Source organism: Colobus angolensis, unplaced genomic scaffold (genome assembly GCF_000951035.1).
Source record: "Colobus angolensis palliatus isolate OR3802 unplaced genomic scaffold, Cang.pa_1.0 Scaffold184, whole genome shotgun sequence".
NCBI lineage: Eukaryota > Metazoa > Chordata > Mammalia > Primates > Cercopithecidae > Colobus > Colobus angolensis.
This window is the reverse complement of record NW_012114977.1, coordinates 2043714-2069356: the sequence shown is the minus strand read 5'-3', so window position 1 is coordinate 2069356 and position 25643 is coordinate 2043714. Positions and strand designations below refer to the sequence as shown.

The 25643-nt window shown below is 43.9% G+C and overlaps 1 pseudogene across 1 annotated transcript; it reads left to right on the top strand.

Moving 5' to 3' along the window:
- Nucleotides 1–18152: 18152 nt before the first annotated feature.
- LOC105510163 lies at nt 18153–19649 on the top strand (annotated as a pseudogene). The gene has a single exon (XR_001001531.1). The product of XR_001001531.1 is annotated as a heterogeneous nuclear ribonucleoprotein A3 pseudogene (transcript).
- The last annotated feature ends 5994 nt before the right edge of the window (nt 19650–25643 follow it).

The window sequence follows — 25643 nt, the reverse complement described above, 5'->3', positions numbered from 1 at the left end:
AAAGTGCTGGGATTACAGGCATGAGCCACTATGCCTGGCCTTTTTTTTTTTTTTTCTTGACACAGAGTTTTGCTCTGTCACCCAGGCTGGAGTGCAGTTGCATGATCTCGGCTCACTGCAACCTCTGCCTCCCAGGTTCAAGCGATTCTCTTGCTTCAGCCTCCCAAGCAGCTGGGATTACAGGTGTGTTCCACCACACCCAGCTAATTTTTGTATTTTTAGTAGAGATGAGGTTTCACCACGTTGGCCAGGCTGATCTCGAACTCCTGCTCTCAGGTGATCTGCTCACAGTGGCCTCCCAAAGTGCTGGGATTATAGGTGTGAGCCATCACACCTGGACTGCTGCTGATTTATGTTTGTCTTCTGATTTGACTTACACTGTTGTTTCCCCGACTACGGTCTTGTCTATCATGAACAAGTATGTCCACCTCTGATAACCCTCATAACACAGCCAGAGGATACTTGGGTAAAAACCCTTTCTGCAACCACCTGGCCTCAAAACCTCTCACATCTGTGCTTCAGTTACAGTCTGACCTCTAGTTAGCATTAGTTCAACTGACCAAATTCCACAGAACCAGAAAATCTTTCTGTTCTACCTATATCCCACTTCTAGTATTTTATAGCAAAGGATGTTATGGTATGTATACTATAGACATGTGTCCTCTGATTTCTAGCATTCGTGTAAACTGCAATCTAGACATAAACACTGTAATTTATGTGAAATAATGTATTAGTCAAGAGGAGGCTAACTGCTATAACAAACAATTTCAAAAGTCACTGACTTAACACTGTGCAATTTTATTTCCGTTTTATGAAATATTCCATTGTACGTGTTTCTGGTCAGGCAGTTCTCCTGGGTGGCTCTCCTCCATGCAGTGATTCAGGGACCCAGCATCCTTGCAATCTGTCACCTTTCCATCTCTTGCAGTCCTGTGCTGTTTGCTCATATCCAGCCAGCAGATGGGGTGAAGAAAATGTGTGATGTACAGAGTGTTTCATAGCCAGGCCTGGAGGTTACATCCATTTGATCTGCCCACGTTCTACAGGCCAGACTCAGTCACAGCAGAGACTGGGAAAAGAGGTCTAGCTATGTGCCCAGTAAGAAAATAAATAGAACTTGAGGAACACAGAAAACTCTCAATTTAGCAGAAACTGCAGGGGAAGGATGGTTACTTGAACACATAGTATGGTAGGTAATGGAAAGTTATGTTTAATAAAACACAAGTAACTTAAGGGATACAGATACTCTTCAAAATAGCTCTCCAGATTATGAATGTAGATTCATCTCAGGGATTGATGAATTATGTTGAAGAAACACTTGTGCATTTCAGATTACTAGCCACACTGTGTAGGAGACAGAAGTAGACTCCACCTCTTTGCTAAACGTGGAGAACATTACAATGGCTTTAAACTTCTACTAGGGATTATATTACATGGTGAAAGAGTCTTGCACTCTATTCATACAGTTTTAGGGAAGCCTCATTGTCTTTGCCCAAAACCAACTGGAAGAATGGTCTTCTAATGCAGTCTCCAGCAATGATCCAATACGCCAGTTAACATATGAGATTAGAGCCCAAACCCTTAAAAATGGCAATTACACTCTCTGATTATTGGTTGATTTTTAAGGGAATATCATGAGTGGTCATGTACTGAGTGAAATTCAGGATTACTGGTCATGCTCTTCTGCTCAAATATATTCACTCCTTTATGGCCACTTTCGGTGGTTTTATGGTTTTCCAGGGACCCCATTTCTTAAACGGAGAATAGAGAAATTCTTAGCTTACCAGCTAACAATTTTTGGGAAGTCATAAGAGCTGGCTTGTCAGTGGACACAGATCATGTATGCTTTGCATTGCATGATCTCTGAGATTCCCCACAAGGGCAAATATTCTATAAGGCAAAATAACCCCTGAGAGGGTGATACTCAGTCTAAAAGCCAAGAAGAGAAAACCCTAATATAGAAGAGGGAGGGAACTGTAAACCAACATTAATATGACAACATAACATAATGAACACAAAGTGATGTTGGATGGCTGCTCTCTTTCTGGGTAACCAGATTAGAACTGTCTATTAATGTCTTATGCCTGTGATAATCTGGGAGACTTTTAAGGAGAAACAATTACTGGTTCAAGGCTCTTATGCTAGTTATGACACTGCTTCTTTGATATCTCCCAGTCCCATGAAAATGCCTTGATATGAAGAGGCAGCTGTGAGATCTTCTGGCTCAGCCCCCACACTATTTGGAAACGTGGTCTAGAGCAAGTGGACCTGCTGACCTTGGTGATGATGGTGATGATGATGATGGTGATGATGAAATCAGCTTCTCTTTAACATGCAGCTCCCAGGGAACTTTTAAAAATACGATTTTCATTTTTAAGACAGCAAGGGTTTTTTCTTTGTTTGTTTGTTTAGAGACAGGGTCTCACTCTGTCTCCCAGGCTGGAGTGCAGTGGCACAATCACAGCTCACTGCAGCCTCAACCTCCCAGGCTCAAGCAATCCTCCCACTTCAGCCTCCCAAATAACTGGGACTACAGAAGCACATAACCACGCCTGATATATATATTTTTTAATTTTGTAGACATGGGGTCTTGTTATTTTGCCCAGATTGGTCTTGAACTACTGGACTCAAGTGATCCTCGTGCCTCAACCTCCTAAAGTGCTGGGATTACAGGCATGAGCCACTATGCCTGGCCAAGAAAATGAGATATTAACATAAAATAAAAATGCTGAAAATAAGCCAATGTTCCATCCAATAGGCAAACACATAACAAATATTTTTTTTAATCCAACAACTCTTCAGATATTTAGAAATGACCATATATATTCCGTTTGAGACTTCTTTTATATTAAATATGTCCATTCTATTGTTCCAGGTCTCAAGACATAATTTACAATATGCATTTACTTATCTCTAGTCCTCCTCAAATGAGGTCCCATGAATAACACAGATATAGTCTGGCCATTTATTGTAGATATAGGTTTTAATTTCTCTCCTTTAATACTAGACTTCTATTAATAACGGCATAGTATGTATCTGCTTTTACTGATATGGTCAAAATTGGATAATTTCTACCAAACAAGGTAAGACAATTTTTACTATATTAAGCAAAGTTGTTTCTTTTTATCATTTAGGGGGAAGGAGAAGTAAGTCTCTATAAACGTTATCTTTATTGTATAAAAACAAAGAGAAAGGCATCTTACAGAGGGGGATGTCATGAAGGACAGGTTTAGCCAAAATCCTACATCTCTATCTATTCTGACCCAATCTTTGCTATGAACAGGCAACATTTTCTCAATCTTATTTGTATAAAGTAAAATGAAAACAGTGTCAAGAACCTCATTCCAATCAGGCTGTTTTCTCTAAACCACTTGTTGTAGAAATTCAGGAGCCCCTACTCCCAAGGACCTCAAAATGGGATGCAATTTTTGCCTTTTATAGGCAAAGGTGTGGAAATTGGTGTAACAAAAAGTAAAATCCCTCTTGTTACTGACTACAGGAATCAGACAAGTTACTGTCTTCTTCCTTCTCCAAGCCTTAATTTTTCCATCTGAAAAATGAGAGAACGAATCCCAGCCCTATACCAGCACCGTCCAATAGAGCCTTCCCTGATTAACGGAATGTTCTGTATCTGCACTGTCCAATATGGTGGCCACTGCACCCTGGAATCACTTAAAATGGGATTAATAAGATGGATGAACTAAATTTTAATTGTTTTAATTAATTATTTTAATTAATTAAAATAAGATTGATGAACTAAATTTTAATTAATAACTGAAATGACACATGCAACTGAAATGCCATATGGTGGTTACCATACAGGACAGCATCAATCTGGATTTTCTTGTTGAATAAAATAAGTAAATTATATCTGTAAGGTTTTAAGGGTCATCTGAAGGGTGTTTTATGATAACTTAGGTGCAGAGATTTGGCTGGACTGAGAGGTCATATGATCTCATCTTCTCCATTTTGTCTCTTAGTTCTACATGAGGCCTCCTGACTTTAGAAGAATGAGATCCTACTCTGGAATTCATCTCTAATGGGCTCTGAGTGCAGCTTCTCTCCGGGCTTTATTTTCTTCCTCTATAAAAAGCCAGGGGCTTGTTTAATTTTGCTGAGGTCTTTCAATCTTAACTACCTGTGGACCCTAAGGAAACATGGATGAATGAGAGACAGGCCTTTGGAAGAAAAACACACACACACACACACACACACAAGCAGGAGAAAGCTAGAGGGCTGGATGTTGATGCTGTGGCTGCCATGAGTCAGAAAAAAACCTGTTACTGTGGGAAGGGCAGGGCCAGAGGAAGAGAAGAGTAATAAAAGCGTTACCTGCACAGGATGGTCTCTGAGGCCACCTGGAGGGCCAGGCTGCAAGTGTATGCAGAGGCCCTGAGGGGCCTTCTCTTTTGCATATTTGGCCCCTTTAATGGCTGGAGACTGTGCCCTGCCTGAACCAATGCGACCCTGAGAGATATCCAATGTGTCAAGCCTGTTGCTCACCTGATAATCCCCTGGGGATGCCAGCTGGCAGTGCTACCTTCAGGGAGGAAAAAAAGGAATAGCTACTCTCATCTACAGAAAAGCAATATTTTGCCTTTAGAGTTCTATTTTTTGTTGTTGTTTTGTTTTGTTTTGTTTTGAGATGGAGTCTCACTTTTTTGCCCAGGCTGGAGTGCAGTGGTGTGATCTTGGCTCACTGCAACTTCCACCTTCTGGGTTCAAGCAATTCTCCTGCCTCAGCCTTCCGAGTAGCTGGGATTACAGGCACACACCAACTTGCCTGACTAATTTTTGTATTTTTAATAAAGACGGGGTTTCTCCACGTTGGCCAGGCTGGTCTCAAACTCCTGACCTCAGGTGATCGACAGGCCTTGGTTTCCCAAAGTGCTGGGATTACAGGGATGAGCCACGATGCCTGGTCTCTTTCTACTTTTAAAACCTCTCTTGTTCCCTCTTTTCCAAAATGAAATCAAGTCCTGATGGAAACCCAATGGGCAGCCGTTAGTACCTCCATGGTCAGATAAAACAGTCATGCATGAGGGAAGAGCCTCTGCCAAGGCCACACACTGGCCAATGCAGAGACAGGTTTAGCAACCCCCACTCCAAGTGCCCGAAGCCCTGGTCCAGTGCTCACAGTGCTGCAGTGCGGGGTACCACAGCAACCTTCCTGCTTTGTCTCAGACATGGCTACCAGGAATGTTGCTGATGGTGGCTCTGCAAGGCCTGGAGGCTGAGCCACTCACCCTGGCTTCCATGGAGGAAGCTAGACAGGGAACAGGGAAGCAGTCCTTCATGATGCCATAGGTAAGACCTGGGCATGGTTGTGCTTGGGACAGAGTTTGGAGAGGAACTACTTGGCTGTGTTTTAAAGAACAGGCAGAGTGTTCATGCCAAGACTCCCGTGGAACCGGGGAGAGTGAAAACCCTCCATTCATTCTTCCTCAGCCCCTGCTTGCAGGCATCTCAGCATCCTTCAAGCCAGATAGATGAATCTAAGCCTCCAGTCTCCAGGGCTGCTTTTCCAGTCCCCGCCTGGCCTCAATAATGGCTGTAGTCTTTGCACTGTCTGAATCAGCAGGGCCTGCTAAATGCATGGCCGGGGACTTCTGATACTAATGGCTTTGGATTCAGTTCCAGGAGCTATCCCCAGCGGGGATCTCATTCTTGCTGTGCTGGGCCTGGGTGTCTCTTGGGCAGATTGGTTTTTGATGGTGCAGGTACTGCACCATTTCCATTAAGTACCATAATGCAGACATCATTATCGGCAGGTGCCCTGACCTCTCCTTGCTAATGAGTAGCCATTGACATGTAAGCCATGTAAGCATTATTCCCCTTATGAACCTTTTTCCTTGCTGCACCACCCCCAGCCCTGTCCCCACACACCCTTGTTCCCCCTCCCTCTCCTGCTGGATGGACCCAGGACACTAGAGAGCTTGAAAAGAGGATGGCCAAATCACTTAGGTCCTTAGAATGATGAAAAAACACTGACCCAGGAGGCAGGAGACAAAGGTCCCTTCTCAGGGGACTTGCAGCAAGACACTCATCTTCCTGGGTCTCTTTTGCTCATTATTCAAATGGGTCTAATAACGCTTACTCTACCTACCTCGCAGGGATATCATAAAGATCAAAAGAGACTAAAAGCAAGAAAAAGTTTTGAAAAGTTAAAAGCTCTGGAGGTTTAAATGGGATTTCTTTTAAGCCAGTTGTAAAGGAACTCAGGGTTTAAAAAGTACTCAGGGAAAGGGGAAATTGGAGGTAAAAAGGAAATCGAGTGTTTTCCATATCTCTGAAACAAGGTGGGTCTTCCTAATGGTATCCCTGAGATGAGATGAGACGCTGGGCACCAGCCGTTCACGCCTTGGTGTCCCTGAGTGGTCACATGAGAAAATGCGAATCCTGTTGCTCAGGCAAGTAGTTTAATGACAAGTCTTGTCCAGATCTCCCTCTGTGACAAGCAGGGTGTCTAAGAAGAGGATGTGGCACCAGGGTGAGGATCACTTGCTTGTGAGCTCAGCACGAGAAGCTGAAGGGATGATGCCAGTGAGTAGCAGCACCTTGAGAAAACGGAACCAGGCAGGGCTTCCCACAGAGCTGACCATTTGAAGCAACCATGAAATGAGGGGTCTCCAGGTTTAAGAACATGGTGCAAAAATAAGGAAACCAAGAGAGAAAGCCAATAGGACTTCCTGACCAGGAAAAACTTGTGCAGTGGCTTTCAGTGGAGTAGTGGAGGGCTTCCGTTGGGTGGGAAGGGAGTCTTGAGGTCAAGACTTGCCACTGTGACCAGGCTTGGCTAAGATCATTGCCAAGATGGCAGGAGGGGGACATTCTCACTGGCTCACTTTCTTCAGGGCTGGGACATGGAGATCAAGGAAAGGAGGATCCTAAGGAGTAGAAACTAAGGCAGAGGGAAAAAAAGGAGAAGAATGTCATAGGGACCAACCTGCTAGGTATCAGGCAAAAACAGCAAAGGGCTTTAGCCTTTTCAAGGCAGTGGGGAGAATTCTTAATTTGCATGACTTAAATTTCAAATCAAGTGCAGTCCATAATCACCAACTTTGCCTCCTCTATGTTCCAATGTTGTGCTAAAAACTATGGCAGGTGCAGAGATAAGTAAGTGATAAAATGTGCTCTAAAGGAGCTGATAAAATATTTGAGCAAATTAAATATTTGAGCCACATTTTATTTTTATTTTTTAAATTTTTTTCAGTGGAGAAAGAGCTTAATTAAAAAGCATTTTAAAGCAAAAGTAAATTTCTATTATAACACATGAAATGCTACTTAATGAGATCATCAGTGATAGAAATCTTTGTGAGCTAGAATGGCCCAGAAATGATTTACTAAAGGACGTGAGTAAGGTTTAGAGTTAAATCCAGTGTGAACAATGGAGTGAGCAATGAGGTGGAGGCCAGGATGCATTTTAGTGATAGAGGAATAGATGAGAATCATTAATATCTTCCTTCCCCTTCTTTCCTCCCTGTCTCTCCCCTCTCTCAACTAAACTAACTTCCTTCCCTTCTTCATTCCTTCCTTCCTTCCTTCTTTCCTTCCTTCCTTCCATTCATTCATCCATCCATTCTTTTCTTCTCTCTAGCTCTCCTGCTTGCCTTTCTTTCCTTTTCTCCCTCCTTCCTCTCCTTCCCTCCTTCCCTCCCTCCCTATCTCTTTCCCTTCTCTCTTTTCCTTTCCTTTCTCTTTCCTTCCTTCTTTTCATCCATCCATCCTTTTCTTCTGCCTAGCTTCTCTCTAGCTCACTTGCCTGCCTTTCTTCCTTCCCTCCCTATCTCTCTTTCTCTCCCTCTTTTCTTTCTTCCCTTCCCTCTTTTCCTTTCCTTTCTCTTTCTCACTCTTTCTTTTCTTTTTCCTTCCCTTCCTTCCCTCCCTCCCTCCCTTCCTTTCCTTCCTTCCTTCTTTTCATTCTTTCCTCTTGCACTCGGTCTCTTTTGCTCTTGATACATTCAATACCATCTAAGTCTTCTCTAACTCCATTAGGGTTTGATTTCCCCTTCAGAGTTCCATTTAGCATCCATCTCATTCATCAACCCTTGTCTCCCCGACATCTCAGCTTCCAAGTTAGGACATCTCATTACTGTTACCTGCTCAGCACTAGGGAGACACACATCCACACATCCCACCCAGCTGCATCCTCTACATGATGTGTGCACAACATCAGTGACACTTAACAAATGTTCAGTATGATACGTTACCCTCTTCCACCCCAAGGGATTTCAGAACAAAGAGCCTAATGCAAGAACTGCCCCTAGAGACACATATTTGGAACTCGCTGCGTATGAACTCAGACCCATTAGAATGCAATCTCCACATTAATTTTTTTTAAACAGGACTCTTAAAGCCACATGGTGTTAAAACTGTCTCGCCAATAAGCCACATTAACCAGCTCATCAATTTTTCCCCAGCCCGTCCTCCCCATAGGCAGTTCCACTAGTAGTGAAATGAGCATAATCAATGTGTGCTAATTCACTGGCTCGCAATCATTTGTGGATTACCCACCTCCTCGACGCAGCAGTTGATTCCGCCTGTGACCTGCTGCAGGGGCTTTCTCTGTCCTTTAACACCCTGGCCAGACAGTGGGTAAGGGGCTGAGAGGGCACTCAACATCAAGCCATTAGTAGCTTCAATGAATAAAAGAATGGCAAGGAGCAAGGCAAGGGTACTTGCCTGCCAAGACAGGGCTTGGGGAGCAAGGATGGATCTTCCTACCACCACGAGTAACTAAGACAGAGCTGGTAAACATTCCTTTCAGTGACTCATTATCGCCAATGAACTTATGCTGGTTGGGATAAGCTGTGTTGGGGAAACCAGGTAAAAGGTGGGTGTGTAAAGGTGAAGGTTGAAATGTAAACACTGGAGAAGCTTCTTGAGTAATGTAAACACAGATACAACTGCTCGTGCTCAGATACAAATGATATTGCCACCACCACGTCTCCCAGCACTTCACCAGTTCCCCTGGATAGGGCAGAATTCAGTTTTTTTTGGGGTTTGCTCCATGAAAACCTCTAGCGCACTCTGGCATGTTATGGGTGTGCGAGGAAGACTTCCAGAGCTCTGGTTCTGGCCTGTTTTATTCCTGGGGAAACCAGTTGCTGGACCTGGCTAGCCACCAGTAGGAATCTAGCATCTCTTCCACCACATATTCAGATTCTTCAGGGTCTTGGCCAGGAATAAGAGTCTCTGAACTCAGCTTTATGGAGCTTTAGATACTCAGCTTTACATACAAAGCTTTATATACTAAGCTTTATATACAAAGCTTTATATACTAAGCTTTATATACAAAGCTTTATATACTAAGCTTTATATATAAAGCTTTATATACTAAACTTTATAGGGCCAGGGTCAAAGGGCACAGGTGCCATCATCTCAAAGAAGCCCAAGTGGCAGTCCCTTCAGGAGGCAGTGATGAGTTTCTTCATCTCTTTACTCCTTTAGCATGAGACTGAGAGTCAGGCAGCATCTCTTGCCCAGATGCTCTTCAGCGTGGCTATAGCCTATCACAGTACAACTCCTCCTGGCCTTCAGCCACCAACTGTTATTCTGCAGGACTTTCTGAACAGCACTCAGATCGTTTAGGTACTGACAAACTTCCAGGACAAAGTGCCCTATGGTGGTAGAAAATAGAGAGGCGGCAATGGGGCAGAGCACTGTTGCTATGAAAGGTATGTACCATGCCAGAATGCAGTGAGCAAGACCATGCCATCAGTGATGCAGAGGCTTAGTGCCAAGTGTATTTTATTAGAACCATATAAACAAACTGTAGTGCTCATCTCTCTCTGAGTGTTAAGTTGTAGATAAAAACCTCAAGGACTCTGGTTAATAGTCTCCCAAACCAGTGTCCACACTCAAGGCTTCAATCTACTGTCAGGCAGCTTGACAGTGCTTGGAAACAAGGGGCCTCATCTATAAAGGGTTGCAGCAGAAGGAATGAACAAGGACCAGCATGCGGGTTAAGCATAGCGTTTCCAGGAGGATATCTTACAGAATATTCTCACATCCACATAAGTTGTGGGGCAGGCAAGGGGAGGTAGGCAAGGAACAGGAAACCATGTCCTGGATGTTTAGGAACTGGGAAAAGAGTGCAATTTTACCTTGTGTTTAAGGAAACTCTTCTGGTGGAAAAATACAGAGAATCCAAAAAGTCACTATAGGCCTTGTAGACTGCTGGTGGACTGCCCGTGACCATCCATGGCGAAGTGTTAGACCCTCAGGCTCTTGGACAAGGCCCCTCCCTGACATCAGAAATCTTTAGCCCCCCTGCTTCCCCGAATCTCCAAGGTGTCTCTATGCCGCATAAAGGTAACATTGTCCTCAGGTGCTTACCTGAGCCCGTGCAGGCTCTCCCCTGTGAGGGTTGCTAGGTCTCCCGAATCTCTCTGGGGGAAGAAGTCCCCAAAGCTGGTATTTCTCCTCCATCCTCTTATTCTGTGATATAGTTTGGATGTTTGTCTTCTCCAAATCTCATGTTGAAATGTAATTTCCAGTGTTGGACGTGGGGCCTAGTCGGAGGTAATTGGATCATGGAGGTGGATCTCTCATAAATGGCTTAATGCTGTCTCCTTGGTGGTGAGATGAGATCTGGTTGTTTAAAAGAGCCTGGCACCTCCTCTCTTGCTTGTTGTCCCTTGCCACGTGATGCACCTGCTCCCCCGCTTTGCCTTCTGCCATGATTGTAGCTTTCTGAGACCCTCAACAGGAGCAGATGCTGGTGGCACACTTTCTGTACAGCCTGCAGAACCATAAGTAAGCTAAACCTATTTTCCTTATAAGTTACCCAGTTTCAACTATTCCTTTATAGTAATACAAAAATGGAGTAGCACATTCTGGCTCCTGGGTCTGGATATTATCCAGTTAGTTTGGGTTGCCTTGTGCCAAAGAACTGTCAAAGTCCAGAAGGCCTAAAAGATGGCTACTGGGCCTGGAAGGACAAGAGGTCCCAGATCTTCTTTGTCCCAAGTCTTCCTTGGCTGCAGAGGTATGAGAGTTGAAGTAACTCCCACAAGCCTCAGAGATGACCTGGAGTGTGAATAGCTCCACTGGGGAACAGGAGCTGATCTGGGGCAGAGGCAGATGTGAGGACATCTGGATGTTCTGAAGGTGAGATTCCTCTCAGAGTGACCTCGCTCCTGCCACACGGTGGGACAGGAGTATTCCTTGGTGCAACGAAGACCAAATCTTCTGATTTATTTTGCAAGAGAAGTAACAAATCTTTCTTTTTTAAGTTGGAATATTGACTCTTCACAAAAACTTATAGGTGATGGTAAACAAAATCTGTTTTCCAAGTGCACATGGCCCCCAGGACCTCAGCTGGCAGTATCTATTTAGAGAACACAAAGTCATATTGAAGGAAACAAACCAAACCAGGATTAGGGTCGAGGAAATGATGGTCTTAACAACATCAGCAATAAAAATATGATTTTTGGTTCAGTATATAAGCAGAGGACATCCAGCAAATACGCTGGAAAGCCATCATAGACAACTTCCTCAAACAGAATCTTCCAATGACTTTTTATTTATTTATTCTTTATTTTTGCTGTCCCTTATATAGCTTGCATCAGCATCTTGACATGTATGTATCTTTATAATACATTCCTTATCTGGGAGGCTTGATTGGACTTGCAATGTCTTGGAAGATGAACAGGACCAGGTGGTCATTTGCAGATAGCTCAAACTCCCTGCAGGAAGGAGGCTTCCCTCGCATGGGCCATAACACACAGATATTTATACTTATGCTTCAATATGTATATGTGCATACATATATAACTATTATAAAAAAACACAGGCAAAGCCACCAGCCAGCCATAGGCAGAGTTATGAACTTTGAGCTGGCTTGTGAATTGCTCCATAAAAAGAAAAAAAAAAAAGGAACAAACATTCTGAGGAGCAACCCAGAATTGCAGCAAAGCCTGGTGGTATCAGCTCGCATTTGAGATCCCAAATGGAATGGAAATTAGCAATGAGGCAGCAGCTTTGGTGTGGGGTTGGGAAACACAGTAGAGGCCTCTCTTCCCTGAGAAATGAGGAGGCGGCCTCGGTTTTGCAGCTAATCATGAGATTGTTTGTAGTAGGCAGAGGATGGAATGTCTGCATTTTTTTTCCCATTAGCCACCCTCAGAAGCCACCCTGCTGAGTGTATCAGCCTTCCCAAGCCTAATGAGGCCCTGCCAGAGGGAATCCAGAAAACTGTTGGGGAGCCCAGGCTTTTACATTCCCTCAATGGTGCATCACGAGGTTGATTTATGTCAAGCTCTGCAGAGATAATTCACTGCCAAGGCAATTTTCTAATCCTTTAGATTATGCATTTTGTGTGTCACCCAAATTGGCTCCTCCATGCGGCGTGGCACTCAGGGGACCGTAATTTGTTTGTGCATATTCCAATCAGGAAGAAGATTCATAAACTACTGTTGAGGAAGAATGGATCACTTGCTTTTGACTTTAATGCAGAGAGGTTGGCTCCTGGGATTTTGGAATAAATATTTGATCTTTAAAGATCATTTTGTAGCTTGTAGGCGTCAACCCAGCCAGGTTTTTAGTGTTTGTTTATGGTTTACACCATATGATTCAATAAACTCTGCCGGAGACACATGTGCATAATTAAGTTGAAAAGCCAGCCCCAACTATACTGCAGGACTTGCTGCACAAATCACAGTTTGTGCACCAAATTCTATTTATTCCTATTGAAATGTTCTCCCCCACACTCAATGACTCAGAATCTGGATGACTGCATGGGCATCTCTGTTTCCTTTTTGATGGCAGTCTGTCTTCTGATGCGAATGTTCCTCACACGGTCTTCCCCATTATGCTAATTTCCAGTGGTAGATTTAAAAAACACAAATGTCAGCATCTCCCCAAACCATTAAATAGGGCCCCTATTTCAGATACAGCCCTTACTACATTATGCTTAGTATCAACATCACACAAATGAGAAATGGGGCAGGGGGGTTGTTTACTATTCTCATTTCATATTCTTATAGGATGAGGTCTAAGAAAAATAATAGCTCATTCTTTTTTGTCTTTTCTTCAATCAAAACATCATAATAGATCCTTCTTACACAGTAGTTCCTACGTTCTAGGCTCTGTTCAAAGTGCTCTGCCAAGATCAGTTCAGTTAATCCTCACCCACAATCATATAATGTAAGTACTACTGCCCTCTATGAGGAAACTGAGGCACAAAAGGTTAAATGAGTTAAGCTGGTTTCTATGTTAACCACTGTGCTGTATTGTCTTTCAGGCACGTTTGTATCACAGGACCAAGCAATGAAAACAAACATCACACAGTAAAGCACAAACTCTAATCACCTTAGCTTAGAGTTCACCTTACTTTGCAGGTCAACCTCAAGAATGAGCTCAAGAACATGCTCCACCAGAGCTTATAGTTTCATTATTAGAAAATAAAGGTTCTGAATTAAGTTACTCTCTTTCTGTTTACTCTTTAAGAATAGAGCACTTTCTGGCAGGGATGGAATACACCTCCTTAAGAACTTATTTATAAGATCCTAGTGAATCTTTTCTCAACTTAGATGAGATGAGGAAAGTCAAAACCACTCATTCATCCAACAGATACTCATTGAGAACCTATTACCTGCCAAGTCCTGGGCCAGCCACTGGTGACCTGGTCATGTATAAGACACATCCCCTGTTCTCAAGAAGATCCTATGGATGGGATTATTTCTCCCAGCCCTGGCTCTGTCCAGGACCTGAAACCAATGCTCTGGAAGCTGGACCAGTACTAGAGAAGAAGAAGACAAGAAGAGGAACCATCTGAGAAGAGGAGGATGACTTCTAGTAGTGAGTGCAGTTTGCCAACGTGGATCCTAAAGCTCCAGGGGCCAACCCTACTCATTGTTTGCTTTGTCTCTTTTGGGAACTTGTCTGAACCTCCTCACAGATGACTGCGGGGAAAGTGGATAAGTGTGAAAGCAAGGCAGTGCAGACACCAAAATGAGGAGCTGCCATTCCATCTTCACTGCCAAATATATGCAGAGCAAAGGATCTGCAAAGAATAGCAATGCCTGCATCGTGTATACAGAAAAGAGTCATGGAATTGCAAGAGCAGGTGACATTGTCTTTCTCTCTCTCTCTTGTCAATATTTATTTCTCTCTCCCCTCTTCCTTTCTCCTTCTCCTCCTCCTCTTCCTTTTTCTTCTTCCTCACTCTCTTCCTTCTTTGCTTTCTCCCACGTTTTTTCTTTTTTCACTTTCTAAACAAGCAGCTTTCCTAGATTCTGTGTACTCTACCAAATTTATGAAATTCCGCTGAAGATTATTTTTTATATCTGTAATATTTCCACATGACTAATTGCATTTAGTGAAAAGCTGACACTAGACAATTTCTTGGGCTCATTCAATGTTGGATTTATTAAAGCCCCAAATCATCCATCATCTCAAAATTTGGCAGGTTATATTTATAAATAAATTAAATTAACAAGTGTGTGCTGTGCTGGGTATTTGTGTGTGGGAGGGGATGCAAATACAGACATGTAGACGCCCATCTATAGCTGGGGATCTGCTCCACAGTGAAAACGCCCTGACCCGCACAGCCTCGAGTTAGCTAACGCACAGTGACTTTTTCAAAAGAGATGAACTCAATTCGTAACTGAGAACTAGATCTGATTTAATCAGAACGCCCAACTTTTCAATCCAAAGGTAGACTGCATCTCACTGGCAAGTGTGATGTAATGAAAAACAATCGGCCTATGGTTTAGGTTGCACACAGCAGCCAGGAGATCTGGGTTTTAGCTGTGCTCTGACACTGACTTCCTGTACAGACTCAGCCTCACTTTCTCAGTTTGCGTTTTGGTTTTGTCAGCTGTGAAATAAAGACGCAAACACTAGAAAGGTCATGAGCTGAAAGTTCAACAGAGAGAAGAAGGTATCTAGCAAAGATATAGGTCAATATGAATGTAGAGAATGAATGGTTAGTGCTTCTTTACATGTGTTTACCCACTGGTAATGGGGAACAGTATCTTTTTCTCATAACTGAATTGACAGACATCAATGCAAAAATGGGTCCTTACCTTTCCGATTGACACATGTGACAAACTGAAATATCACTTTAAAAAGCTACCTTAATGGGTGTGGTGCCTTAGGGAGGTCAAGAAGAGAGAGATAGAAGATGAATGGCCTAAATTAGCAAGCTAACTAATCATCCTCATTTTATTACCAGGAAATATAGGGTAGCTTCTTCTTACTACCATTGATAGTCTTAATAATAATCACCATCTCCGCCATCATCAATAATATTTCATCAGCAGAAAATATGGGGCAAATAGAGATCTCATGATATACAGAGGAAAATATATAGAGGGGAAAATAAAAACTCTACTAGGTAGAACAGGTTATCTTTACTAGACATTGCAAGTGTATTTCACCAATTAATTGCGATATTTATCCAGATCTGGCAATAGCAGTTTGAGGATACAGTGTTAGATTGATGCTATCACCGACTGTTACGGAACCCTAGGATTAGAAAGGGCCTCATAATAACATCTCATCCATTCCCCCATTTCATCTAAAGTCGGGATGGCAAATATATTTTAATATCATATGCCACTCTGATTGATTGACAATGACTGCCTAGAGTGCTTCATTGAGAAGTGTTTTGAGGCTGTCTATGAGCTCCAGGAGAGAGATGGCTGTGATCAATTAGGTGTGTCTCCCATGAGCACCCATGGGAAGATTAAGCGCTCATGCCATATCTTTGCCGTTCTCCAATATCACTATTCTGCAAAACAAGAATTATTTTTCTGACTGTAAAGTTACTCTTGAAAAGACCCTGTTTCCCTCTAGAATTCCTATTGTATGGCTTTCATTTTGAGAAGATGCCTCTTTATGTAAAACTTCAGTCCATTAAGATACATTTAACCTGAATTTCTCTTGCGTAATTCTCAGTGAGGATGGAGTATCCCTGGGCACATATGCCTCGTGAGAACAGAGATTGTTTTACCCAGAGATTGTTTCATTTATTTACGGGCTCAAAATCCCAGTGTTAGTGTCAGGATCTCCAGCACATTCTGGGAGCTGCCTGTATAAATCTTGGTAGGGTTATCCACTTAGATGGGACTGAGGAGGCTTTGGGGGAAAAAGTGATCCTAAAGGAAGAGACAAAGGGACAAATAAGCTTAGTCTAGTAAGAAAGCCTTAGAGGTTGTTGAGTAGGAATGACTCTGAGAACCACATCATACTTCCCTTTACATCTATCTCCCAACCCAGTCCACCATAGACTGTTGTCTGAATCGTGATGGCTGGGAAAGGAAGAAATTTGATTTGTGAAATCAGGGTTTCCCTTCAAACTCTATAAATTACTGGCACAGAGGAGTTCTTCATTGATCCCCCATGTGACATGCAAAATACAAACGGAAGAGAGGTATTTTTCCTCTTTCATGACAGTGTTGGTAAAACTCAATAATCTCGCTGATCCTAACAGAACAGACGGAGCACACTTACTGAGAGTTTGCGATGCACTAGGTATCAGGCTGAGTGTTTACATACATTTGATCCTCACAGCAACCTTATCAAATAGAAAGCACTGTTACATAAGGTCTAATGTAGTCCAGGTAGAAAATGGCAAATCAAGATTTGAACACTGGGTGATGGACTCTATGGCCTGTATTCTTGATGCTGCTCTCCTGCTTCCAGGAGTGGGACCAGCAAAAGGAGAAGTGCTATCCAGTGGGTGGGTTCTGCTAAATGGGCTCAGGGGGTGGTAGGGAAATCCGTGCTTTGCAGTGTTTGCCCATTTCTGTGGTGTACATAGGCCACCATGGCCATTGTCTAGCTACCAATGTGAACGTGGAGTCAATAGCACATTCAACTAACTCTCTGAGCCAGCTCCTGCCTGTCACTGTGTCACGTGGCCCTAATGGCACACCCTGAAAAGCTCTGCACAGGCAGTGGGTGTCAGCAGAAGAGAGGCTGGTGCTGTAGGAAAAGGCGATGTCTGGCATCAGCCTGAAGGCAGCCATGGAGAACAGGCTAAACACACTGCATGCCAAGAAAATGGCAATTGTCAAACACAGACACAGGGATCTATATAAACCTCTCATTATTTAGAGGAGAAACTGAGGTCCAGACAGAGGAAATGACTTGTCCAGGTACTTTGTGTGATAAAGCCTGACTTGGAGAAAATGAGTATGTTACTTACCAGGGATTTCTTTTTTTTTTTTTTTTTTTTTTTTTTTTTTTTTTTTTTTGGTCTCTTCATACTAAAAAATCTCAGGAGGTTTTTAAGAGCCTTTTTATAGTTTCTATGTAGTTTGGGAACTCTGCCAGCCTCCATGTATTTTCCATACTTCTCTTTAGGTCTCTAAGTTGCACTGTCCTCAAATGGACTCTAAGAATCTTACTAAGCAGAGGATGATGGGAAAACAGGAATCCCTGCCAATTTTTGGCCAGAGGCTATTGATTCTGCACATTGATCTAGGCTCGATATCTGGCTTTCCAGGCTCCAATATTACATCTCTATAAGAGAGTTTGAATTTCTTGGCTCTCCTCTTAAATCTACATTGTCAGGGCTTGCTGCCTCCAAAGCAGGACTGCATGCCTCACTGCACCCAGCTACTATGGCCCAGACTTCCAATACCGTGCTGGATGAAATGAGTTAGAGACTGATTCAGACTGACTTCATTCAGGGGCTGGTGATTTCTGAGATGGAGTCAAGCCCTTAATGTATCCTGCTCCTGCTTTCCCAGTCTATTAATTCCTCTTTCTTTCCCTCCAGTACTGTGCCCTCGACACAGCTGGTTGCAAAAGAACTGGAGCGAGAGGGAGAAGAGAGGGAACAGTTAGTTTAAAGGAGCTGATTGGATGTGTCCTCACTGGAAAGAGACAGGCAGAATAATGGTTCCCCTGAGGTGGCTGTGTCTGATTCCTGGAAGCTATGAATGTGTTACCTTACATGGCAAAAGAGACTCTGGAGGTGAAATTAAGAGTCTTGAGATGGGGAGATCATCCTGGATTACCAGTGGCCTAATGTAATCACAGGGGTCCTTATAAGTGGGAGCGGAAGCAGAAGGTCAGAATGATACAATGAGAAAAGACTGGAGCTGCCATTGCTGGCTTTGATGCCAGAGGAAGGGGCCATGAGCCAAGTCATGTGAGCAGTCTCTAGAAGTGGAAAAACACAATGAAGGGTCCCTTATTGAACTCGAGTTGGAAGAGGCGAGTCTGGTCTCAAAATGGAGGGCCATGATCCAAAGGAACCAGAGCAGTTGAGAAAACTGTTTATTGGTGGTCTGAGCTTTGAAACTACAGATGATAGTTTAAGAGAACATTTTGAGAAATGGGGCACACTCACAGATTGTGTGGTAATGAGAGACCCCCAAACAAAACGTTCCAGGGGCTTTGGTTTTGTGACTTATTCTTGTGTTGAAGAGGTGGATGCAGCAATGTGTGCTCGACCACACAAGGTTGATGGGCGTGTAGTGGAACCAAAGAGAGCTGTTTCTAGAGAGGATTCTGTAAAGCCTGGTGCCCATCTAACAGTGAAGAAAATTTTTGTTGGTGGTATTAAAGAAGATACAGAAGAATATAATTTGAGAGACTACTTTGAAAAGTATGGCAAGATTGAAACCATAGAAGTTATGGAAGACAGGCAGAGTGGAAAAAAAAGAGAGGATTTGCTTTTGTAACTTTTGATGATCATGATACAGTTGATAAAATTGTTGTTCAGAAATACCACACTATTAATGGGCATAATTGTGAAGTGAAAAAGGCCCTTTCTAAACAAGAGATGCAGTCTGCTGGATCACAGAGAGGTCGTGGAGGTGGATCTGGCAATTTTATGGGTCGTGGAGGAAACTTTGGAGGTGATGGAGGTAATTTTGGCCGTGGTGGAAACTTTGGTGGAAGAGGAGGCTATGGTGGTGGAGGTGGTGGTAGCAGAGGTAGTTATGGAGGAAGTGATGGTGGATATAATGGATTTGGAGGTGATGGTGGCAACTATGGCGGTGGTCCTGATTACAGTAGTAAAGGGGGCTATGGTTGTGGTGGACCAGGATATGGAAACCAAGGTGGTGGATATGGTGGCAGTGGTGGAGGATATGATGGTTACAATGAAGGAGGAAATTTTGGCGGTGGTAACTATGGTGGTGGTGGGAACTATAATGATTTTGGAAATTATAGTGGACAACAGCAATCAAATTATGGACCCATGAAAGGGGGCAGTTTTGGTGGAAGAAGCTCGGGCAGTCCCTATGGCGGTGGTTATGGATCTGGTGGTGGAAGTGGTGGATATGGTAGCAGAAGGTTCTAAAAACAGCAGAAAAGGGCTACAGTTCTTAGCAGGAGAGAGAGCGAGGAGTCGTCAGGAAAGCTGCAGGTTACTTTGAGACAGTTGTCCCAAATGCATTAGAGGAATTGTAAAAATCTGCCACAGAAGGAACGATGATCCATAGTCAGAAAAGTTACTGCAGCTTAAACAGGAAACCCTTCTTGTTCAGGACTGTCATAGCCACAGTTTGCAAAAAGTGCAGCTATTGATTAATGCAATGTAGTGTCAATTAGATGTACATTCCTGAGGTCTTTTATCTTTTGTAGCTTTGTCTTTTTCTTTTTCTTTTCATTACATCAGGTATATTGCCCTGTAAATTGTGGTAGTGGTACCAGGAATAAAAAATTAAGGAATTTTTAACTTTAAACCACACACCCACACACACACACACACACACAAAGAAAAAGATTCTTCCCTAGAGCCTCAGGAAACTATGCAGCCCTGCAAATGTATCAATGTTATCCCAGTGAAACCCAAGTCAAAAATCTGACCTATTGCATGGTAATCAACTTGTACTATTTTAAGTCTCACATTAAGATAATTGTACAGTCATGAACTTATGTGGCTTTAAACTACCAACTTTGTGATAATTTGTTACAACAGCAATAGGAAAGTAAGACAGGAAGCAATGACTTCAACTCCTGCACAAGATTTAAAGTAAGTGTTGGGCTATGCCCTCATTCTGCTATTGGCTTAGGAGTGGAAAGGAAGTTGTCTGCCACTCAGCCAGCTCTGTTATTTTCTTGGCAATGTTTTAAGACTCCTCTCCAGAGAGATTTTCCCCAAAAAACTGCACAGAATTGAATTAATCATAATCTTAGTTCGTGAAACACTCATTTTTGGCCTATGCGTGGTTTCCTTTTTTTGAGACGGAGTCTCACTCTGTCTCCCAGACTGGAGTGCAGTGGCGCCAACTTGGCTGACTGCAAGCTCCACCCCCTGGGTTCACGGCATTCTCCTGCCTCAGCCTCCCGAGTAGCTGGTACCACAGGTGAGTGCCACCACGCCTGGCTATTTTTTTTTTTTTTTGTATTTTTAGTAGAAATGGGGTTTCACCATGTTATCCAGAATGGTTTTAATCTCCTGATCTCGTGATCTGCCTGCCTTGGCCTCCCAGAGTGCTGGGATTACAGGCGTGCACCACTGCACCCAGCCAGTTTCTTTGTTTTCTAAATTAGGATTCCAATATTAGAGTGGCTAGGAACCCTGGCCCAACAGAAAATGATGGAAAGCTGGGCGTAATGTTTACAGTGTGCATTTCATAGTTTTTTTTTTTTTTTTTTTTTTTGAGACGGAGTCTTGCTCTGTCACCCAGGCTGGAGTGCAGTGGCCGGATCTCAGCTCACTGCAAGCTCCGCCTCCTGGGTTTACGCCATTCTCCTGCCTCAGCCTCCCGAGTAGCTGGGACTACAGGTGCCCACCACCTCGCCCGGCTCGTTTTTTGTATTTTTTTTTTAGTAGCGACGGAGTTTCACCGGGTTAGCCAGGATGGTCTCGATCTCCTGACCTTGTGATCCGCCCGCCTCGGCCTCGCAAAGTGCTGGGATTACAGGCTTGAGCCACTGCGCCCGGCCCATAGGCTATTTCTTTTACCTAACAGATGCCCTAATGCTTCCTACTCCAACTTGTAACCAGGAGGTCCCTCACACGGGAAACTTCTTCATACTGACAGACTCCCTTGTAGTTCTTGGGTGACTTGTATCCAGTTTATGCCTGCCGGACCATCGCTCTGGCACTGGGAGCCTGACCATGTTTTCTCCCTGGTGTCCCAATTAACCCCTGGCTAGGGTAGTCCCTGGTTCTTCAGATTGAAGGTGCAAATTCAATGTACAGTAGGAAATAAGTTCAATAATTTATTATTACTTACAGACCTGGGGAGGGTACCATGAGCTAAGAGGGTCCATTTTTGGGTCACGAATTGCAAGAATGAAGAGTCAGAGAGACAAAGAGAGAGTGAGAGAGAGCACCCAGTTTGCTGGGTGAGAAACATGTCTTTGAATTCTCTCTGGCCGCCAGCTGGAACCATTTGTGTATGTTCCCCTTCCAACGTGTCGGCAGCAACCTTTACTCTATCGTTACCATTACATGTTTTTATTTAGTTAGCTAGTTCTGTTTCATAGCCTGACAAGCACTTACAAGTCCTCTACCCAAAACAACTAATAACTTAGCTGCAGCTACGTGGGGCCCCCATTCCCATTCCACACTAGAAGTAACCACCATTCTAAATCATTTTTTTTTTCTCTCTTTTGGCTTTCTTTTTATAGGGTTTTATTGTATCTCTATTTTCCTGAACAGTAATTACTTGTTGATAGCTTTATAAGGATATTGTGCTATGTTTAATTGGCATTTATTTTTGGTTAACACTAGATTACTGAGATGCCTGCATATTGTTCTGTGTCACAGCTATAGAATATTTCACTGAATGCACATCTTACCCATTGTCCCACAGATGAGCATTTGGTTGTCTCCAAGTGTTTCTTTTGTGAATGGTGCTGTTATGACTATTCTTGTCCATGCCTCCCGTGGCACATTCACAAGAGTTCCTTTTAGCAGTAGACGTAGAAGGGCAAGCTCATGAAAATCCTTTTGCATAGATTTTGGATACTCTAGGGCCAAAGTTAATATGGGGGTGAGGAGGGGTGGTCACTGGGTGCTCTTGCTGAAGATGGAAGTGGCTGAGGTTGAACAGCTAAGACAGTAAAAAAGACAGGGGAAATTACCACAGAGTCAATTCCAAGGTCTCAGTCATATTACAGAGGCTCGCTCCAAGGCAAAGAGAAGTAGGAATTCCATTTGAGAGTGTCCAGAATGAAGAAACAGGTTTTTTGGTTTTTTGTTTTTGTTTTCTTTTTTTGAGACAGAGTCTCACTCCATTACCCAGGCTGGAGTGCAGTTCTGCGATCTCCAGTCACTGCAACCTCCGCCTCTCGGGTCCAAGAGATTCTCCTGCTTCAGCCTCCCAAGTAGGTGGAATTACTGGTGCATGCCACCACGCTCAGCTAATTTTTGTATTTTTATTAGAGGCAGGATTTTGCCATGTTTTCCAGGCTGGTCTCAAACCCCTGACCTCAAGTGATCAGCCTGCCTTGGTCTCCCAAAGTCCTGGGATTACAGGTGTGAGCCCCTGTGCCTGGTCTGAAACAGACACTTTTAAGAAAGAGTGGGGTCTTCATGCTAAGGAGAGTGAGGCCTGCAGCACTTTTGAGGCAAACCCTACGGATCTCTTCATCCCTCTTGTCCCTCAAAAATTTTATTAGGAACTCCTATGCATCTGGCTTAATTCTAATCACAAGGGGGCTTAAAAGAAGCATGGCGCTCATTCACTATTTGCAGTATACTCTCACTGCAGTTTCTACCTAACAGGGAGGCCAGTTCTCTAGTCCTCCCATTTGGGAAGGCCGCAAGGAAGTTTCTTATTAACTATCTCATGTTCAATGTTATATCATCAGGGCACCAATGAATAAGAATCTTTCTTTGCAGGCTTCCAGTCACCCATCTGTCTCCCATTAGAAGCAGCATCTGTAGGCATCAAGGGCGTGATAATCCATGAGCACTAGCAGCAGGTACTGCTCTTCCGTGCAGGGAAGATGCATCTGGACAAGAGCACATCCTGCCCACTACCCTCCCAATCACCTCCCAGTGACCAGAGCTGACCGTGCCTCTGCTGCAACCTTACATCATGCCACACGTCACTGTTCTGTGAGCTGATAGCTTGCTTCCCTCTGTTGTGGTTGGAGCAGGCAGAGGCTTCACAGAAACACAGAGGCTACATGACTCTGGAAAGCCATGATTCTCCGGGGAAGACAAGAGATTGTGGTCACTGCTGCTCTAAACGAAATGCTTTTCAGTGCTTATATCTTTCTTTCTCTTTATTCTCTGGCCCCCTTGACTCTCAGCTGCTACTCCTGCCCCACCTCCATTCCTCCCTCAGACCTGCCACGTCCTCACCTCAACAGCCAGAAGCGACCAGAGACCCTGAATGTTAATTCCCCAAAAGACGCCCATGGAGCAGGGATGACCATCCCACCACTGCTCCCTCTTGAAATGTCAGCAGCCACCGTGACAGTTCTGGGAAACTGGGACCAAACTAGGGAGGGCACTGTCAGACTTGTGAATATTTTTTCAAACAGGGGATGAGAGCAGATTTGGGGATGCTTTTTCAAACAGGAGAAAAAGGCTCCAGGGCCCTGGGCTATTTGATCAAATGGGAGAATTGGAAGGGTTTGAGTGCAGCCTCCCTCCTGGAAGCTGGGTGGCTGGGGGTCTCAGGACAGCAGGTTGGAGCTGCCAAGAGAACGTTGAACTTTGGAGAAAACTTCTGGCTTCTGGGCTCAGTCTGTGATGGCAGCTGTTCTGGGATGACCCCTGCACACCTCACACCTGCCATCCTCCCAACGCCCTTCCCCACATACACCCTTTGAAGATGACAATGTGTGGTGTTTTGTGGGTTCAAGGAATGGGAAATCTGAAAAGAGCATGGGATAGGACTCCTGATCATACCCGTCAGAAATCCAAGCATGGGAGTAAGATGATATGCCAGAGACTGAGTGTTGCTTAGGAGCAGAGAGAGGAATAGGGAGGTTCCGGCCACCCAGCTGGTGTGCTCTTTCCTGCTTCTGACACCTGGAGAGCTCACAAGACAGTTTTGCTGGGGAACAAAGCACCGCTTCCTACAACATGAAGAAAACTACTAGACACTGCACTTGTGTCTCAGGCACTAGAGACAGAGAGACCCAGGGGAAAGAGATTTGGTGCCAGGTGTGAGAGAGGGCACAGGACAGGAGATCGGAGCTCTGGATCTTGTTCCTTCCACAAATATTTATTAGGTGTCAACGTTGTGCCAGCACTTGGCTAGGTACAGTGGCTAACAAAGCACTGGGTGGCAGCACTGGGTCTCCTCCTGTGTCTACAGCTCTGGCGATCCAAATCCCTCAGGAAGCTTACAGTTTAATCAAGGAAAGGGAGTCACTGAACACCCATTCTGTGCCAGCCACTGCTAATGGTGTCATAGCCTTCACCTGACAAGTGTCTACACCTTCCTGAGACATAAACTTATTCCAACAGGTGAAAACCGATGTAAGACACCCAGCTAATAAGAGGGGAGCGAGCAAAGCCAACCAAAACCTGCCTGATATCAAAACCTGGAGAACATTCTAGCCAATCCTGAGCAGTATTTAAGGAAGTGCCATGCAATTTGTGAGTGTAAAGAAACGAACAGGGTAGAAAAATCCAGCAGAGCACATATACAGGAAGCGTGAGAACTTCATAGATAATCCCGTAAACAGGTCACTGAGTGTGATTCTTAATTACTCCTGCCTTGGTTTCCTCACCAGGCCCTGTCCCATTCCTCCCTCCCAGCACCCTGCAATTTGTAGATCTTGATAAGGAGCTTTATGCCCTCTATAGACTGCCCATCTAGTATTTCACCTGGACATATCAAGATTGGGAGGAGCATTACGCTGTCATTACAGAAAACTAGGCTAGCACTCAACTTCCCAGGCTGATTCAGCTGGTTTATAATAAATACAAGGCAAGAACCCAAGTCTCTGATATCCTAATCCAGAGCTCTTTCCACTGACCTGGAATGTTTCAAAAGCCCTGCCTTGCATTTTAGCACATGTGCAGTGAACTCGTTCCTGTCCTACGAAGGTTCATCTGTGTACTCAAAAGACCCAGGTCTCAGCAGGTACAGTGCCTATATATTAAATGTGTCCAAATTCTACTGCTTGGTAACCATTTGTGGTAGATTGAAAACCATGGCCACAGTCTTCTGCAGCTCCCGCTATCAAGAAGTAATGTCTGTTTTCCCACTCCTTGAATCTAAGTTGTCCTTGTGACTTTGCCCCATAGCATGTGGTGGAGGTGACGTGATAGAAGCCCCAGAACCAAGGCATCATGGGTCCTTACAATCTCTACCTTCCTGTAACCTGAGGCCACCATGCTCTGAAGAAGGATGAGAGGATGTCTGAAGGACAGGAGGCCCATGGACCGAGACAGACCATAGAGACAGAAAGGTCCAGCTGAGTCCCCAGGCCTGTAGGTAAAGCCATCTGAGATGAGCACAGACCAACCTCAGTTGACTGATACCCTGCTTTTTATTGTTATTATGATTTTTGCTATTTTAAGCTTTTGGACAAGCATACCTCAGGCCTTACTTTGCATCTACCCTTTCCTGAGTCCTCATGCTGGCACTGTCATTGTCTAGCCGAGGGACTCAACAAAGCCAATTCAGCTCCTTGGGCCTTTACTTTCTTACCTGTATATTGTGGCTGATAATATCTACCTCATGGGATAGTTTTGAACATATGATGAGATAATCCACATGGAAATGATTTGTAAACTATTAAATAATATAGAA